The sequence below is a fragment of the Amblyomma americanum genome, chromosome 2 (genome assembly GCF_052857255.1).
Source record: "Amblyomma americanum isolate KBUSLIRL-KWMA chromosome 2, ASM5285725v1, whole genome shotgun sequence".
In the NCBI taxonomy this organism is placed as follows: domain Eukaryota; kingdom Metazoa; phylum Arthropoda; class Arachnida; order Ixodida; family Ixodidae; genus Amblyomma; species Amblyomma americanum.
The window spans coordinates 210,544,313-210,559,194 of NC_135498.1; the positions used below are offsets into that span (position 1 = coordinate 210,544,313).

The 14,882-nt window shown below is 50.9% G+C and overlaps 1 protein-coding gene and 2 pseudogenes across 5 annotated transcripts in view; all 3 read right to left on the reverse strand.

Moving 5' to 3' along the window:
• LOC144122121 (rifampicin phosphotransferase-like) overlaps positions 1-14,882 on the reverse strand; it is a 798,972-nt gene that overhangs the window by 428,816 nt on the left and 355,274 nt on the right. The gene's annotated exons all lie outside the window — the stretch shown is intronic.
• Positions 767-3,631, reverse strand: LOC144119443 (uncharacterized; annotated as a pseudogene).
• Positions 8,958-11,823, reverse strand: LOC144119444 (uncharacterized; annotated as a pseudogene). The gene is made up of 4 exons (XR_013312370.1): positions 11,611-11,823; positions 11,231-11,398; positions 10,675-10,810; positions 8,958-10,181 (listed from the first exon to the last, which is right to left on the reverse strand). The product of XR_013312370.1 is annotated as an uncharacterized LOC144119444 (transcript).

Consider the following 14,882-nt stretch of genomic DNA (forward strand, 5'->3'; position numbering starts at 1 on the left):
TTTATTTTGCTGTTTCAAGCCAGACAATTGGAACGAATTTTTCCTCTTTACCGAGCGTATCATACAACTCCGTGTAAATACGTCTACATTTAATGAACCCTGCAAAATTTATGAAGTGCGCTATTTGCTTTCTTTTCAGGCCTACAGAGTACTTTGCTGTCGGCCAGAAAATATTGACAGAAGAGCGAGGTCCCTCATTTTCGAGCAAGACTTCGGAGGGCCAACCGTGCGATAGGGCATCGCGATGGAGCCCAAAGCCCGCCGAGCATTTGAGAATGAACACGGCGTTGAAGTTTTATTGTTCGGCCTGGTTATTTCACGCAAGGAGTCGTGGATAGCGTGCTCTCCAGACGGAATCTTTCTGTAAGTATATAATAATTTTTGTACAAGATATCACCTTTTTGCTATTTTGCCAGAACATCAATAACTTCCATTGCTGCATTTGATTATTCTGTTCTGAAATGCAGGACGCACGAGAACGAGGCTGTGCTTTTGGAGATAAAGTGCCCCTTCAGTCGCAGAGGTCAGACGCTGACAACAGATCCACTTTTGCCATATTTGCAAAAGAACGATGCTCTGGAGCTGCGAAAAAAGCACACTTACTACGCTCAAATACAGATCTCCCTGTACGCCCTGGAGCTTCAACAGTGCTGGTTTTACGTCTACACGGAAGCTGATTCCCTGACGATGAAAATTTCCCGGGATGAAGAATACCTCGCCGAAGCGATTCCGGCGCTCTGGGAGATTTACTTCGCAAAGTACCTGACATGCTTGAAAGAATACTACAACACGTAATGGTGCAGTAATCCTTTCATGAAATATACTCAGTTTTTTCATGATTTGTTTATTTACCAAAGAGTCAAAAACAGAGCTGTGCAATATGTACATACCGAGAAGTGTAATAAACAGAGTGTCTTATGAGATATTGCATTCGTTCCTTGCAAAAATTCCTGGCTTTAGGTTTGTTATCACAGCGACCACATGAACAATATCATCGACATACCCAGTCAGTTCATGAGGAATTCTTTGGGAAAGTATATTGAACGTTTTCAGCCTTTGGATAACTCTTTCCACATGAATGCGGACAGACGCTGTCTCATACGTCGCATCGACTTCTGACTCCGTAAACTGGGCACTCGTCGCAAATGGTGGCATCACAAGTGTCGCCTGTTGCACCCCAACGTCAGTGCGAATTCCCGGAAAGCCTTTGTCCGCTAGAATGACATCGCCAGGCTCTAGAAGGGATAACAGCTTGCCGTCCACTGTGATGGTCGCCTCCGAAGTCCTTCCGCCGTACCCTTCTGATACGAAAGTTATTGCACCATTCGGTGCGATGCAGATTAAATACTTCAGGGTGTACCTGCCCTTGTAGTGGGAAAACCACAGGTTGCGTGTCTCCACATCTGGCGGCATTTCGGTTTCTATTTCAGTACAATCTATAATAGCCCTGCACGTATCGTAGTGCCTTTTGAAGCTCGGCGGCATTGTGCGCTGCACTGCTAGTCGTGACGGCCAATAGATCCAGTCTTTCGTTGCTACTTTTATGTTCACAAGAACAGACTTGAATACCCTGGACGCCGTTGTGCTGTGCACGCAAAACAGTGAAGCGAGAAACTAAAACGGCAAGCCATGTTTCAGCTTCATCAAAAACAAAAGAAGCTTGTCCTCAACGGAAAGCTCCCTTAACCTTTGCGTTCCTGGCGGAAGAACACTTAGGAGCAACGAAAAAAGCTGAAATGACACCGCAGTGAAGGATTGCAGCGCAGCCTCATTACCATGGAGTGCCCTAAAACCTCCAAAGTACGGCTGTTTCCGCACAGGGCCCACGTTTTTGTCGCACAATTGAGCTGAATCACATGAGGTTCCGCGTTCAGCGGGGGTGGAAGTCCTGTGGTGCACACAGCAACTTGCGTTGCAATTTGATGTTGTCGAGATGAACGTAAATTCCCCGGAAAGGCATTCGGGCTCCATGTCGGTCATCGTGCATGCCTGCAATGCACGAAATACAAAAAAAGTAGCAGGTCAGCGGCTGCTGTTAACATTTTCCGGATTGCTTGCATACTGATCCTTTTCAAGATTCCGTGAGTCAACTTCCCTGCGTAGCAAAAACTCTACCATGAAGACGCTGCCTATCCTAGGAAGAGAAGTTGGGTGCAGCGCTAAGACATCTGTCCAAGCCGTACGCTGTGTATGCATTGACATGAATTGCCTTGGCGCACCCTTCCTTCGCGATTGCAGCGCGGGGAGAGTGAGTTGTACCTGCTAAGGAATGGCTTGGTAGAGCTGCACTTAACTACCTTTATCGCGAAAGCAACAAATAGCAGAAATGTGCAGGAATTATGTGTGTCTACAGCACTGCACCCTATTTTCTGTCCCCGGAACCGGCTTGGCTGCCATGGTGAAGTGGTTTTCGCTGCGCAAATAAGCTACCTCTCACAGTTTTGCAAACGCTCAATGCTGGTTTGAAGGAAAACCTACGTACATCGGCAAACTTCTTTTGTGACGCAGTTTCGTCACCGCCACTCGGTGGAGAGTTGGCGTCAGGTGAAACTGCATTCAGTGGGCGAGGATCATCGTCGATCTGCTGATCATGCTTTCTGCTCTCTCTTTCCTTTCGCCTGCAAATATTATGCAACAAAACTAAGCGGAAGTGCAAAAAGAAAAGAAATCAAGGTCAGTCGTCAAACGAACAGACGTTTCGCTCACCGCCGCCAGCACAATGTATTAAAACAACTAAGCTCTCGACCAGGCGGAGCAAAAAAAAAAGTATTGTGACACGCCGCTCTGAACGGGGAATAAATACAGCAGCGTAGTACATTTAAAATGGTCTAAGAGATGTGCAGCAAGACGACAGGAATGGAGACGTTCGAGATTGTGGCGAACACATATGATAGTTTTACAAGCGCACCTGCATGCACCCATGTGCCTGCTGTCGTTTTTCAGGCCAATTACGCGTTCTTGGAGAAAATATCTAGCCCCGAAAACACAACAACAAGTACACATTAATGAACCCGAAGTTGATACATTTGTCAGCATACCTGTCATGACGCCCGGACGAACCACTTGTGCTTGCTTTTTTGTACGCTGATGGAAAGATGCTTGGGTCGTAGGATGGGTGCCCTTCTTCATTCGATTTAGCATTGCTTACAAAATGCCTGCTGCATATTTTTGATTTCCTCGAAGGCATCCAATCCGTACCATCTTCGCTGCATAGTTCAAAATAACAACAAATATACATGATACTCCGCTACACGTTTGCAAGGAACGATGCTGCGGCGCTTTTATCTATCGTCATATAAGTTCACGAAAGTGCATCAAGACAGTGCCAAAAAACTTGATTTTTCCTGCACTGTAAAACTGCAACGAGTCCCTATGTCTACAGCATGGTATGAGAACAAGAAAAGGAGCTCAAACTTACTTTTGGCGACGAATAAGACGAATCCAGCGCTCACGCCGTTCCGTCTCCCAGTGTCGCGTCGGGAATCCATAAAACCTTGTCCCAGGCGAATTCAGATACGTATTACTGCATCCTACTACACAGCAATGTGTCCTGCTGTTGTTATTAGCCATTTTGTGCTCGGAAAGGAGGCGCACAACTGCTTCGCGACGGCGCGCGCAACACAGCGCGAGCTGTCAGATTGCCCCCGCCTTCCTGACAGGGACGCGCGCGCCGCCGCCAGTGGCGCGCGCGTCGCGCGGGAGTTAGATGCGCAGGGTGCCTATAGAGACCGCGAAGAGCGAAAGCTTCAGTCATGTCAGAGCAGTGCAGCTGAACTTGGGCGCTCCCGAGACCGTCGGAAGTGTGCTAGAATTATGCAACGCCTGCCGGATACGTATGCATGCCGGGTATAGAGACCGCGAAGAGCGAAAGCTTCAGTCGTGTGAGAGCATTGCAGCTGAAGTTGGGCGCTCCCGAGACCGTCGGAAGCGTGCTAGAATTATTCAACGCCTGCCGGATACCTATGCATGCCGGGTATAGAGACCGCGAAGAGCGAAAGCTTCAGCGGTGTCAGAGCAGTGCAGCTGAAGTTTGGTGCTCCCGAGACCGTCGGAAGCGTGCTAGCATTCTGCAACGCCTGCCGGATACGTATGCATGCCGAGTATAGAGACCGCGAAGAGCGAAAGCTTCAGCCGTGTCAGAGCAGTGCAGCTGAAGTTGGGCGCTCCCGAGACAGTCGGAAGCGTGCTAGCATTATATAACGCCTGCCGGATACGTATGCATGCCGAGTATAGAGACCGCGAAGAGCGAAAGCTTCAGCCGTGTCAGAGCAGTGCAGCTGAAGTTGGGTGCTCCTGAGACCGTCGGAAGCGTGCTAGAACTAAGCAACGCCTGCCGGATACGTATGCAAGCCGGGCATAGAGACCGCGAAGAGCGAAAGCTTCAGTCATGTCAGAGCAGTGCAGCTGAACTTGGGCGCTCCCGAGACCGTCGGACGTGTGCTAGAATTATGCAACGCCTGCCGGATACGTATGCATGCCGGGTATAGAGACCGCGAAGAGCGAAAGCTTCAGTCGTGTGAGAGCATTGCAGCTGAAGTTGGGCGCTCCCGAGACCGTCGGAAGCGTGCTAGAATTATTCAACGCCTGCCGGATACCTATGCATGCCGGGTATAGAGACCGCGAAGAGCGAAAGCTTCAGCGGTGTCAGAGCAGTGCAGCTGAAGTTTGGTGCTCCCGTGACCGTCGGAAGCGTGCTAGAATTCTGCAACGCCTGCCGGATACGTATGCATGCCGAGTATAGAGACCGCGAAGAGCGAAAGCTTCAGCCGTGTCAGAGCAGTGCAGCTGAAGTTGGGCGCTCCCGAGACAGTCGGAAGCGTGCTAGAACTATGCAACGCCTGCCGGATACCTATGCATGCCGGGTATAGAGACCGCGAAGGGCGAAAGCTTCAGTCGTGTCAGAGCAGTGCAGCTGAAGTTGGGCGCTCCCGAGACGGTCGGAAGCGTGCTAGAATTATGCAACGGCTGCCGGATACGTATGCATGCCGGGTATACAGAAAGCGAAGAGCGAAAGCTTCAGTCCTGTGAGAGCATTGCAGCTGAAGTTGGGCGCTCCCGAGACCGTCGGGAGCGTGCTAGAATTATGCAACGCCTGCCGGATACGCATGCATGCCGGGTATAGAGACCGCGAAGAGCAAAAGCTTCAGTCGTGTCAGGGTAGTGCAGCTGATGTTGGGCGCTCCCGAGACCGTCGGAAGCATGCTAGAATTATGAAACGCCTGCCGGATAAGTGTGCATGCCGGGTATACAGACCGCGAAGAGCGAAAGCTTCAGTCGTGTCAGAGCAGTGCAGCTGATGTTGGGTGCTCCCGAGACCGCCGGAAGCGTGCTAGAATTATGCAACCCCTTCCGGATACGTATGCATGCCGGGTATAGAGACCGCGAAGAGCGAAATCTTCAGTCGTGTCAGAGCAGTGCAGCTGATATTGGGCGCTCCCGAGACCGTCGGAAGCGTGCTAGAACTTTGCAACGCCTGCCGGATACGTATGCATGCCGGGTATAGAGACCGCGAAGAGCGAAAGCTTCAGTCATGTAAGAGCAGTGCAGCTGAACTTGGGCGCTCCCGAGACCGTCGGAAGTGTGCTAGAATTATGCAACGCCTGCCGGATACGTATGCATGCCGAGTATAGAGACCGCGAAGAGCGAAAGCTTCAGCCGTGTCAGAGCAGTGCAGCTGATGTTGGGTGCTCCCGAGACCGCCGGAAGCGTGCTAGAATTATGCAACGCCTTCCGGATACGTATGCATGCCGGGTATAGAGACCGCGAAGAGCGAAAGCTTCACTCATGTCAGAGCAGTGCAGCTGAACTTGGGCGCTCCCGAGACCGTCGGAAGTGTGCTAGAATTATGCAACGCCTGCCGGATACGTATGCATGCCGAGTATTGAGACCTCGAAGAGCGAAAGCTTCAGTCGTGTCAGAGCAGTGCAGCTGATGTTGGGTGCTCCCGAGACCGCCGGAAGCGTGCTAGAATTATGCAACGCCTTCCGGATACGTATGCATGCCGGGTATAGAGACCGCGAAGAGCGAAATCTTCAGTCGTGTCAGAGCAGTGCAGCTGATATTGGGCGCTCCCGAGACCGTCGGAAGCGTGCTAGAACTATGAAACGCCTGCCGGATACGTATGCATGCCGGGTATAGAGACCGCGAAGAGGGAAAGCTTCAGCGGTGTCAGAGCAGTGCAGCTGAAGTTTGGTGCTCCCGAGACCGTCGGAAGCGTGCTAGAATTCTGCAACGCCTGCCGGATACGTATGCATGCCGAGTATAGAGACCGCGAAGAGCGAAATCTTCAGTCGTGTCAGAGCAGTGCAGCTGATATTGGGCGCTCCCGAGAGCGTCGGAAGCGTGCTAGAACTTTGCAACGCCTGCCGGATACGTATGCATGCCGGGTATAGGCACCCTGCACCCGCCAGGCACCGCCACCGTCGACGCTGCGTTCAGCGCCCCTCGCGGCCAGTTCCTCGTCCCTGTCAGGAAGGCTCACCTCACGACTTCGAAGGGATCGCGTCTGCCAGCGGCGTGCCGCTTATTGTAGAGGCGGGATTTCGCGCTATTCACGATGCGGAAAAATTCTTTACAGGAGCTAACATCAAGAAAGGCAAGAAGCTTTTTGAAGCAGGACACGTACACAACGTGAAAGAGGTGGTGTCGTGCGACGGGAGCGAAGTAGCAGCCCGGTGCATTGCGCAGACGAGCATCACTGCGCCACCGAAAACCATCAAATTAACGGTAAGAAATATTTCTATCTAATGTCTGTTAGCGCTGCCATCTTACTTTATTTTTTTTTATGTAGCTATCTTCCAGTAGACAGCTTGTTGCCGCGAGCTGCAGTTGCAAGGCAGGCGTCGCAGGCAAATGCAAACACGCTGCTGCCGTTGCCGTGTATTTGGAGCAGTGTGAAACGCTCTCTAAAACGAGCCAACCGCAAGCCTGGGGTGTTCCTACATTTAAGAAGATTTACCCGAAACTTTCGAAGACGGCCAAGCGGCATAACATTGAAAGTAACTAGAAAACTGCAGTTTTTGAGCGAGCGGCGCAAACCTGACTTGATAACATTCTCGTTTGCAGCACCTTCGGTTTTCGATATGAAATTCCCTGTTGCAACTATCCCTTGAAATGATGTACCCGCTGTGTAATCTGCCGCTCATATTTTTTTTTCATTTTTTCAGCAGCTGCTAGGTCGTTATCGCTGCAACACGTGCGTCAATATTTTGGGGATATCAAATGTCCAATAAACGAGCTTTTACAAGCAGAAGAGGATGAAAGCTGTGGTGAAGCGCCTGTGCGCACTGAAACTCCTGCCGGCAACGTAAAATTTTTTGACTGGGATTGTTCAGAAAAGGAGTACCCCAGCTACTTCATGCAGGATTCTTGCGGAAAGCTTGTGCTAAAAAAGCGGAATTTCACTGCAAGGTTTGTTTAATTTCTACACAGTTAGGACAAGTGCCCTGATTCTTCGACATTAGGATATGTGATTACTGTACTAAATTATCACGCAGTCTTTCAGATGTGGAGGCAAAGATTTATGAGGAACATGTTGCTGTTGCCCCTGAAAACGTGCCTTCACTGTCCAAAAAGACGCTGGACGACAAGGCGCAGTCGAAGCGAGCTAGGATTCCGCGCATAACTTTAACAAAGGTAAGCGATTCTTTGCTGCGCAAAATTTGGGCTTCCTCAGGTGTGAGCTCGGACGAGTTGCGAAGTCAATGACCGGAAATCGCAGGTGCAAGAAGAAGGAAGGGTTCCCAGAGATCCATTAGCATTCCTCGGCGTCTGTTGAATGTGCCATGAGTTAAAAACCTGTCTAGGAGGTAATGCAAGAGTCAAGCAAACGCCTTCCGCACGGGTTTGACCATTGTTAGACCAGAAACCGCGCGCGCGTGTTGGCCGTCGCGAAGGGTGGGCCCCGCAGTGGCACAGTCCTTGGAATGGCAGCTGCGGAGCCGAACGAGCTCCGCCGAGGGCCTTAAATTCCAAGTAAAACCCGCCGGCCACCAATGGTGGAAAAAAAAAACCACCAAAAAAAAGGGGATTCGGAGGACTCACTACGAAATAAAAGAACTTTCGCATACCAGAGTAAAAGGTTGGAAATAGCAGTTCGCTGTGAGCAAACAAAATTGTGATAATGTGAGTAAACTTGCCCTTGGCGCAGAAATATCGTTTTGGCTGCAAAATATTTATTCTAAGCTCTAATTTTATTTTGCTGTTTCAAGCCAGACAATTGGAACGAATTTTTCCTCTTTACCGAGCGTATCATACAACTCCGTGTAAATACGTCTACATTTAATGAACCCTGCAAAATTTATGAAGTGCGCTATTTGCTTTCTTTTCAGGCCTACAGAGTACTTTGCTGTCGGCCAGAAAATATTGACAGAAGAGCGAGGTCCCTCATTTTCGAGCAAGACTTCGGAGGGCCAACCGTGCGATAGGGCATCGCGATGGAGCCCAAAGCCCGCCGAGCATTTGAGAATGAACACGGCGTTGAAGTTTTATTGTTCGGCCTGGTTATTTCACGCAAGGAGTCGTGGATAGCGTGCTCTCCAGACGGAATCTTTCTGTAAGTATATAATAATTTTTGTACAAGATATCACCTTTTTGCTATTTTGCCAGAACATCAATAACTTCCATTGCTGCATTTGATTATTCTGTTCTGAAATGCAGGACGCACGAGAACGAGGCTGTGCTTTTGGAGATAAAGTGCCCCTTCAGTCGCAGAGGTCAGACGCTGACAACAGATCCACTTTTGCCATATTTGCAAAAGAACGATGCTCTGGAGCTGCGAAAAAAGCACACTTACTACGCTCAAATACAGATCTCCCTGTACGCCCTGGAGCTTCAACAGTGCTGGTTTTACGTCTACACGGAAGCTGATTCCCTGACGATGAAAATTTCCCGGGATGAAGAATACCTCGCCGAAGCGATTCCGGCGCTCTGGGAGATTTACTTCGCAAAGTACCTGACATGCTTGAAAGAATACTACAACACGTAATGGTGCAGTAATCCTTTCATGAAATATACTCAGTTTTTTCATGATTTGTTTATTTACCAAAGAGTCAAAAACAGAGCTGTGCAATATGTACATACCGAGAAGTGTAATAAACAGAGTGTCTTATGAGATATTGCATTCGTTCCTTGCAAAAATTCCTGGCTTTAGGTTTGTTATCACAGCGACCACATGAACAATATCATCGACATACCCAGTCAGTTCATGAGGAATTCTTTGGGAAAGTATATTGAACGTTTTCAGCCTTTGGATAACTCTTTCCACATGAATGCGGACAGACGCTGTCTCATACGTCGCATCGACTTCTGACTCCGTAAACTGGGCACTCGTCGCAAATGGTGGCATCACAAGTGTCGCCTGTTGCACCCCAACGTCAGTGCGAATTCCCGGAAAGCCTTTGTCCGCTAGAATGACATCGCCAGGCTCTAGAAGGGATAACAGCTTGCCGTCCACTGTGATGGTCGCCTCCGAAGTCCTTCCGCCGTACCCTTCTGATACGAAAGTTATTGCACCATTCGGTGCGATGCAGATTAAATACTTCAGGGTGTACCTGCCCTTGTAGTGGGAAAACCACAGGTTGCGTGTCTCCACATCTGGCGGCATTTCGGTTTCTATTTCAGTACAATCTATAATAGCCCTGCACGTATCGTAGTGCCTTTTGAAGCTCGGCGGCATTGTGCGCTGCACTGCTAGTCGTGACGGCCAATAGATCCAGTCTTTCGTTGCTACTTTTATGTTCACAAGAACAGACTTGAATACCCTGGACGCCGTTGTGCTGTGCACGCAAAACAGTGAAGCGAGAAACTAAAACGGCAAGCCATGTTTCAGCTTCATCAAAAACAAAAGAAGCTTGTCCTCAACGGAAAGCTCCCTTAACCTTTGCGTTCCTGGCGGAAGAACACTTAGGAGCAACGAAAAAAAGCTGAAATGACACCGCAGTGAAGGATTGCAGCGCAGCCTCATTACCATGGAGTGCCCTAAAACCTCCAAAGTACGGCTGTTTCCGCACAGGGCCCACGTTTTTGTCGCACAATTGAGCTGAATCACATGAGGTTCCGCGTTCAGCGGGGGTGGAAGTCCTGTGGTGCACACAGCAACTTGCGTTGCAATTTGATGTTGTCGAGATGAACGTAAATTCCCCGGAAAGGCATTCGGGCTCCATGTCGGTCATCGTGCATGCCTGCAATGCACGAAATACAAAAAAAGTAGCAGGTCAGCGGCTGCTGTTAACATTTTCCGGATTGCTTGCATACTGATCCTTTTCAAGATTCCGTGAGTCAACTTCCCTGCGTAGCAAAAACTCTACCATGAAGACGCTGCCTATCCTAGGAAGAGAAGTTGGGTGCAGCGCTAAGACATCTGTCCAAGCCGTACGCTGTGTATGCATTGACATGAATTGCCTTGGCGCACCCTTCCTTCGCGATTGCAGCGCGGGGAGAGTGAGTTGTACCTGCTAAGGAATGGCTTGGTAGAGCTGCACTTAACTACCTTTATCGCGAAAGCAACAAATAGCAGAAATGTGCAGGAATTATGTGTGTCTACAGCACTGCACCCTATTTTCTGTCCCCGGAACCGGCTTGGCTGCCATGGTGAAGTGGTTTTCGCTGCGCAAATAAGCTACCTCTCACAGTTTTGCAAACGCTCAATGCTGGTTTGAAGGAAAACCTACGTACATCGGCAAACTTCTTTTGTGACGCAGTTTCGTCACCGCCACTCGGTGGAGAGTTGGCGTCAGGTGAAACTGCATTCAGTGGGCGAGGATCATCGTCGATCTGCTGATCATGCTTTCTGCTCTCTCTTTCCTTTCGCCTGCAAATATTATGCAACAAAACTAAGCGGAAGTGCAAAAAGAAAAGAAATCAAGGTCAGTCGTCAAACGAACAGACGTTTCGCTCACCGCCGCCAGCACAATGTATTAAAACAACTAAGCTCTCGACCAGGCGGAGCAAAAAAAAAAGTATTGTGACACGCCGCTCTGAACGGGGAATAAATACAGCAGCGTAGTACATTTAAAATGGTCTAAGAGATGTGCAGCAAGACGACAGGAATGGAGACGTTCGAGATTGTGGCGAACACATATGATAGTTTTACAAGCGCACCTGCATGCACCCATGTGCCTGCTGTCGTTTTTCAGGCCAATTACGCGTTCTTGGAGAAAATATCTAGCCCCGAAAACACAACAACAAGTACACATTAATGAACCCGAAGTTGATACATTTGTCAGCATACCTGTCATGACGCCCGGACGAACCACTTGTGCTTGCTTTTTTGTACGCTGATGGAAAGATGCTTGGGTCGTAGGATGGGTGCCCTTCTTCATTCGATTTAGCATTGCTTACAAAATGCCTGCTGCATATTTTTGATTTCCTCGAAGGCATCCAATCCGTACCATCTTCGCTGCATAGTTCAAAATAACAACAAATATACATGATACTCCGCTACACGTTTGCAAGGAACGATGCTGCGGCGCTTTTATCTATCGTCATATAAGTTCACGAAAGTGCATCAAGACAGTGCCAAAAAACTTGATTTTTCCTGCACTGTAAAACTGCAACGAGTCCCTATGTCTACAGCATGGTATGAGAACAAGAAAAGGAGCTCAAACTTACTTTTGGCGACGAATAAGACGAATCCAGCGCTCACGCCGTTCCGTCTCCCAGTGTCGCGTCGGGAATCCATAAAACCTTGTCCCAGGCGAATTCAGATACGTATTACTGCATCCTACTACACAGCAATGTGTCCTGCTGTTGTTATTAGCCATTTTGTGCTCGGAAAGGAGGCGCACAACTGCTTCGCGACGGCGCGCGCAACACAGCGCGAGCTGTCAGATTGCCCCCGCCTTCCTCACAGGGACGCGCGCGCCGCCGCCAGTGGCGCGCGCGTCGCGCGGGAGTTAGATGCGCAGGGTGGATATAGAGACCGCGAAGAGCGAAAGCTTCAGTCATGTCAGAGCAGTGCAGCTGAAGTTGGGCGCTTCCGAGACCGTCGGAAGCGTGCTAGAATTATGCAACGCCTGCCAGGATACATATGCATGCCGGGTATAGAGACCGCGAAGAGCGAAAGCTTCAGTCGTGTGAGAGCATTGCAGCTGAAGTTGGGCGCTCCCGAGACCGTCGGAAGCGTGCTAGAATTATTCAACGCCTGCCGGATACCTATGCATGCCGGGTATAGAGACCGCGAAGAGCGAAAGCTTCAGCGGTGTCAGAGCAGTGCAGCTGAAGTTTGGTGCTCCCGAGACCGTCGGAAGCGTGCTAGCATTCTGCAACGCCTGCCGGATACGTATGCATGCCGAGTATAGAGACCGCGAAGAGCGAAAGCTTCAGCCGTGTCAGAGCAGTGCAGCTGAAGTTGGGCGCTCCCGAGACAGTCGGAAGCGTGCTAGCATTATATAACGCCTGCCGGATACGTATGCATGCCGAGTATAGAGACCGCGAAGAGCGAAAGCTTCAGCCGTGTCAGAGCAGTGCAGCTGAAGTTGGGTGCTCCTGAGACCGTCGGAAGCGTGCTAGAACTAAGCAACGCCTGCCGGATACGTATGCAAGCCGGGCATAGAGACCGCGAAGAGCGAAAGCTTCAGTCATGTCAGAGCAGTGCAGCTGAACTTGGGCGCTCCCGAGACCGTCGGACGTGTGCTAGAATTATGCAACGCCTGCCGGATACGTATGCATGCCGGGTATAGAGACCGCGAAGAGCGAAAGCTTCAGTCGTGTGAGAGCATTGCAGCTGAAGTTGGGCGCTCCCGAGACCGTCGGAAGCGTGCTAGAATTATTCAACGCCTGCCGGATACCTATGCATGCCGGGTATAGAGACCGCGAAGAGCGAAAGCTTCAGCGGTGTCAGAGCAGTGCAGCTGAAGTTTGGTGCTCCCGTGACCGTCGGAAGCGTGCTAGAATTCTGCAACGCCTGCCGGATACGTATGCATGCCGAGTATAGAGACCGCGAAGAGCGAAAGCTTCAGCCGTGTCAGAGCAGTGCAGCTGAAGTTGGGCGCTCCCGAGACAGTCGGAAGCGTGCTAGAATTATATAACGCCTGCCGGATACGTATGCATGCCGAGTATAGAGACCGCGAAGAGCGAACGCTTCAGCCGTGTCAGAGCAGTGCAGCTGAAGTTGGGCGCTCCCGAGACCGTCGGAAGCGTGCTAAAATTATGCAACGCGTCCGGATACGTATGCATGCCGGGTATAGAGACCGCGAAGAGCGAAAGCTTCAGTCGTGTCAGAGCAGTGCAGCTGAAGTTGGGGGCTCCCGAGACCGTCGGAAGCGTGCTAGAACTAAGCAATGCCTGCCGGATACGTATGCAAGCCGGGCATAGAGACCGCGAAGAGCGAAAGCTTCAGTCGTGTCAAGCAGTGCAGCTGAACTTGGGTGCTCCCGAGACCGTCGGAAGCGTGCTAGAATTATGCAACGCCTGGCGGATACGTATGCATGCCGGGCATAGAGACCGCGAAGAGCGAAATCTTCAGTCGTGTCAGAGCAGTCCAGCTGAAGGCGGGCGCTCCCGAGACCGTCGGAAGCGTGCTAAAATTATGCAACGCGTCCGGATACGTATGCATGCCGGGTATAGAGACCGCGAAGAGCGAAAGCTTCAGTCGTGTCAGAGCAGTGCAGCTGAAGTTGGGCGCTCCCGAGACCGTCGGGAGCGTGCTAGAATTATGCAACTCCTGTCGGATACGTACGCATGCTGGTATAGAGACCGCGAAGAGCGAAAGCTTCAGTCGTGTGAGAGCAGTGCAGCTGAAGTTGGGCGCTCCCGAGACCGTCGGGAGCATGCTAGAATTATGCAACTCCTGCCGGATACGTATGCATGCCGGGTATAGAGACCACAAAGAGCGAAATCTTCAGTCGTGTCAGAGCAGTGCAGCTGAAGTTGGGCGCTCCCGAGACTGTCGGAAGCGTGCTAGAATTATTCAACGCCTGTCGGATACCTATGCATGCCGGGTATAGAGACCGCGAAGAGCGAAAGCTTCAGCGGTGTCAGAGCAGTGCAGCTGAAGTTTGGTGCTCCCGAGACCGTCGGAAGCGTGCTAGAATTCTGCAACGCCTGCCAGATACGTATGCATGCCGAGTATAGAGACCGCGAAGAGCGAAAGCTTCAGCCGTGTCAGAGCAGTGCAGCTGAAGGTGGGCGCTCCCGAGACAGTCGGAAGCGTGCTAAAACTATGCAACGCCTGCCGGATACCTATGCATGCCGGGTATAGAGACCGCGAAGAGCGAAAGCTTCAGTCGTGTCAGAGCAGTGCAGCTGAAGTTGGGCGCTCCCGAGACGGTCGGAAGCGTGCTAGAATTATGCAACGCCTGCCGGATACCGATGCATGCCGGGTATAGAGACCGCGAAGAGCGAAAGCTTCAGCGGTGTCAGAGCAGTGCAGCTGAAGTTTGCTGCTCCCGAGACCGTCGGAAGCGTGCTAGAATTCTGCAACGCCTGCCGGATACGTATGCATGCCGAGTATAGAGACCGCGAAGAGCGAAAGCTTCAGCCGTGTCAGAGCAGTGCAGCTGAAGGTGGGCGCTCCCGAGACAGTCGGAGGCGTGCTAGAACTATGCAACGCCTGCCGGATACCTATGCATGCCGGGTATAGAGACCGCGAAGAGCGAAAGCTTCAGTCGTGTCAGAGCAGTGCAGCTGAAATTGGGCGCTCCCGAGACCGTCGGGAGCATGCTAGAATTATGCAACTCCTGCCGGATACGTATGCATGCCGGGTATAGAGACCGCGAAGAGCGAAAGCTTCAGTCGTGTGAGAGCATTGCAGCTGAAGTTGGGCGCTCCCGAGACCGTCGGGAGCGTGCTAGAATTATGCAACGCTTGCCGGATACGCATGCATGCCGGGTATAGAGACCGCGAAGAGCGAAAGCTTCAGTCGTGTCAGTGTAGTGCAGCTG